Genomic DNA, 4,647 nt, shown 5'->3' with positions numbered 1-4,647 from the left:
TATATATATCTGTTTTAATATTAATTACTCCATATGAATAATTATTTTCATTAAACCAAAAAAAAAATTATTATCAGAATATGCTTGTGTTTGAATTTTTCAACAATTCCTGGCAAGTGATTAAGAGGGTGTTTGGCTAAGCTTATAAGCTGGTCAAACTGGCTTATAAGTACTTTTTGGCTTATCTACGCGTTTGGTAAAATTAAAAGTGCTTATAAGTTAAGTGCTTATAAGCCAAAAGCCATAAGTTGGTCTCCCCCAACTTATCAAATTTCAGCTTATAAGTAGTTTAAGTTTGACCAAAATATTTACTATTCTATCCCTAAAATACTTCTTTTTAAAACAAAATTCTTCATATACCCAGTTCTTTAGCTGCATATTATTAATTTCAGCACTTCTATCCAAACACGTAACTGCTTATGTTTTAAATCAGCTTCAGCACTTAAAAGTGCTTTCCAGCATCTAATGCTTATCAGCTACTCTAAATCAGCTAAGCCAAACGGGCTCTACGATATACTGTCTAGTGTCTTGACACGATGTCACCTTTTACTAGTTAATGTTCACGTGTCTATCCATGTGGTACCTGCAATTCAATTTTTTTTCTTGGGTAAAAATTCATTTGTATCACCAAGGAATATGCTTAAAATGAACCCAGATTAAGGTCCTGACCAAGCTTTTCGGAGGCCAAAAATATTTTTCTTTTTGTCTATATTTTTATACTATTTTCCATTATTTTTTCTTTTCCTTTTCCTTTTTATTTTTACTATACCTTTCTTTTCTTTTTTATTTAATCATATTTTTATTCTTTTTCGTAGAATTTAAATTTATATTAAATGTTATATTTTAATATATGTAAATTATCACGCAAATAATAAGTGATACCAAATACTCAATGTATTTTATATTGAATGTAGTCTAAATGAGCGCTAAAACAAAATCAAGTAGAAGAATGGAAATTGCAACGTAACACCTATGATTCAATATGTCCCCTTTTTATATGTCGTATGATTCTAAGAGATCTTTTGGCCTCACCTTTACGGATTAGAAGTGTCCTCTTCGGACTTGGCTACTCTTAGCTTTCTTTAGCCAAGTGGTCTATATAGTATATAGACACCTTTTAGCACACCAGGAGAAATGAATACGAACAAAACTAGTTGAACCACTCACGTCTTTATGGGAATTGATATCTCGTGATTTTGCCTCGTCCACCTTGGACCTTTTTTTTCTTTTTTTTTGCGGGGCAAAAAAAAATTAACTTATTTTATGGATAATAGCTTCTTTTTTTATCGTATTAAATTCACCAAATTATATATTTCAAAAATTTAACTCAATTGTACCCAAGTATTAAGAGCCAGTAAATTATTTTTATAACCAACGAATCAATCAACTTTATCTATATATCACAAACGTCACGACTCACGAGGGGGGCAATTTTTGCATGGATATATAAGCTATTTCGTACATTCTCGTAATTTAAATTGGGCCTCTTTGGAAAGTCACCCTTTAATTGAATTTGGGTGTAATTACACAATTTTGACATGCTTCTCTGACCAAATAATTTTCTGGTCAGCATGTAATTGGGTGCAATTGAGGGAGAGGGGATGTAATATTAACTTGAACCTGTTGTTTGACCAAAAAATATAGATCTTCTATTAAACTAATTAAATTTATATAATGAAGGGTTAAACCTAATTAATGATAATGATTTCAGATCTAAAATCGATCACTATCAATAACGTGGAGCAGCGTTAGAGGAAGATTAAAAGCAATGTGCATTAACCCAATATTGAATGAGGTGGATGATTCCTCCTCCAGACAATGATGGATGAAAAACAAATACAAGAATATTGGGATCCTTCCCGAATCTGATGGAAAAAGGTGTGAATAATAGATAATCGAATCTCTTTGGAAAGGTAATGTTGTATTCTATCTCCAGAGAGTCTTCTTTCCAAGAATGTTCTTATCAGAGAAATATGTCCCCTTTTTACATTATCTCTCTATCTATTTATATGGGTCATACCCCTAGTCAACCCTAAAGGTACAAATGCCAAGAATATTCTCCTAGAGATTCTATTACAAACTAGCCGTTACTGTCGCTCTTGATGCTTGACCTCGGCCGTTACTGACTGCTCGGCTATGACTCCCACTGTCAGCTAGTCGACCTCGGCCATATTACTTTTCGTAACACTACTTCATGTAAAATCTCTTGAAGGCAAATTTTGACCCATACACCTGTGCGAGCTACCGCGGAATTAGAGACGACAAAACCCTAGATGAGAAGCGAGAGAAGTGAGTATGATGATATGAGTCGATCAATGAATGCTTGACCAATCTAATTTTATTTGTGTATTTTTTTCTCTTTATAGATGTACATGGTGAAAAGAATAAAATCAGAGAAGAAAATATATATACAATACAAAGTGAAAGATACCAAATACAATAAATTGGGTCGCATCTCCTACTGGGCCTTCTGCTTCCCTTTATCAGTTTCGGCCTCAGAGACAATTGGGTTAACGCTCCCCCTCCCCCCAAGATGGAGGATGAAAACACACCAAGCTTGCAAAGAATCCCATGATATAGAGAGCCAAAAAGTGCCTTAGTCATGATGTCAGCCAATTGTTAAGCACTAGATTCAAAATACAGAGAAATCAAACCAAAATACAGACAAGTGCACACACAATGGCAATTGAGTTTGATGTGTTTAGTGCATTTGTGGAACACTGGATTCTTGGCGATATGAAGAGCTGCCCGGCTGTCATAAAAGATGAGAACAGGACTGGAAATAAGCAAACCAAAATCACCCAGGAGCCTAATCAACCAAGTGACTTCAGCAGTCACCTTACGAATGGCTCTATATTCAACCTTAACTGAAGATAGAGAGATGGTGGGTTGTTTCTTGCTTTTCCAAGAGATAGTACTACCACCAAGAGTAATGTAATAGCCAATGACTGATTTGCGAGATATAGAACAGGCTGCCCAATCAGAATCAGAGTATGCTTGCAAAGAAAAATCAGAAAAACTAGAAAGAAGCACCCCCTGAGTATGATCATTCATGAGATATCGAAGCACATGTAAGGCACTTGGGGCTTTTGAAGAAATTGACTCAGATGTTGTACTAAGAAAGATATATCAGGCCTAGTGTGTTGGAGAAAGTTAAGGTTCCCAATCAACTTTCTATACAAACTAGGGTCAGAAACAGGTTCACCCATATCCAAAACAAGCTTGACAGGGGGATCCAAATGAGTCAAGATAGGGAAGAAGTGTCCACAGTTAAATTTAGATAGGATGCTAGTAGTGAACTTGTGCTGGCACATGATGTATCCTTGAGAATGAAGAGAAATCTCCAGGAAATAGTGGACTGTCCCTAGGTCCTTTATTTTAAATTGGGCATCCAAGAAAGACTTTAAAGACTACATTTCAGAGAGGTCATCACCAGCTAACAATATGTCATCAACATAGCCAATATAACCTGAGAAGCAGAAGAGGTCTTGGTGAAGAGGGAATAATCACTCTAGAATGCAAGACCTCAGACAGCTTTGAAAATCACTGCCTAGAGGTCCGTCGAAGGCCATAAAGAGTCTTCTTGAGTCTGCAAACCTCCTTATATAAACTAGGTGGAACCTTCATATAAACCTCCTCATGAAGATCACCATGGAGGAAGGCATTGTTCACATCAAGCTGGAAAACAGTCCAGCCCCTTTTAACAGCAAGAATCAACAAACACTTGATGGTGGGGAGCTTGACAACAGGAGAAAAAATTTCGGCGAAGTCAACAGGAGAGAAAGTTAAATACATTTGTTATTTGTTTACATTCTTGCTAGCTACTTTTTTCCCTTTCTAGTTACTTAAATATAACTTTTGCGCATTAAAAAGTGTGATGGATTAAATGATTTGTTTTCGACAATGGATTAACTATATCTAGTTTACTTTGTGTTGGATTTACCATTTATTATATTTAATTCTTTTTACTAGTATATTAAGAAAATAACTAAATATATTTATATTCAGACAGAGTAAGACGCCCATTGTTTACCCTAAAATTGGATAACAATTGAATTTATACGCGGTTTTAAGGACACGTGATATAACTTGGTGAAAATTGAGAAGAATAAATCAGTATTGAAATAGACAATTAAAGAATAAATGTAAACCACACAAATTATACAGCCTTGGCCCTCGAGATCGGTCACCTTGAACCAAATATGTATCAACTGGCTCAATAACAGAATAACAAGACAACGATTATTAGAGAATAACAGTATAATGCATTGTATTGCGTGAATATGATGATGTTTACAAATTATCAGACCCCCTCTATATAGTAGGAGAGTCCTACTCTTGATACAATTCTAAATACCTAAGAAATCCCATGATTAGCTAATTAATCGGCCTCTTCTTGATACGTACCGGAATTCGCGCCATGATCCTTGCCCGATTGTGGATATTTCGTCTTTCCGTTATTCGACTCAGTAAGCTTCCATCGATCTCCATCATATTCGGTCTCGATCTTGGACGATCTCGTTATTGGTCGATCTCAATCTTAATTGTTCTCGGGGCCTCAAGCTCGGCAATCTAACTTTGCACCATAGTTCGATATAATACGAGACCGATCCCTGGCTTATCGCGCTCCATTCTCGATCACTCACA

Source organism: Nicotiana attenuata, unplaced genomic scaffold, assembly GCF_001879085.1.
Source record: "Nicotiana attenuata strain UT unplaced genomic scaffold, NIATTr2, whole genome shotgun sequence".
NCBI classification, from domain to species: domain Eukaryota; kingdom Viridiplantae; phylum Streptophyta; class Magnoliopsida; order Solanales; family Solanaceae; genus Nicotiana; species Nicotiana attenuata.
The sequence above is the reverse complement of the archived record's forward strand: the minus strand, read 5'-3'. Positions refer to the sequence as shown.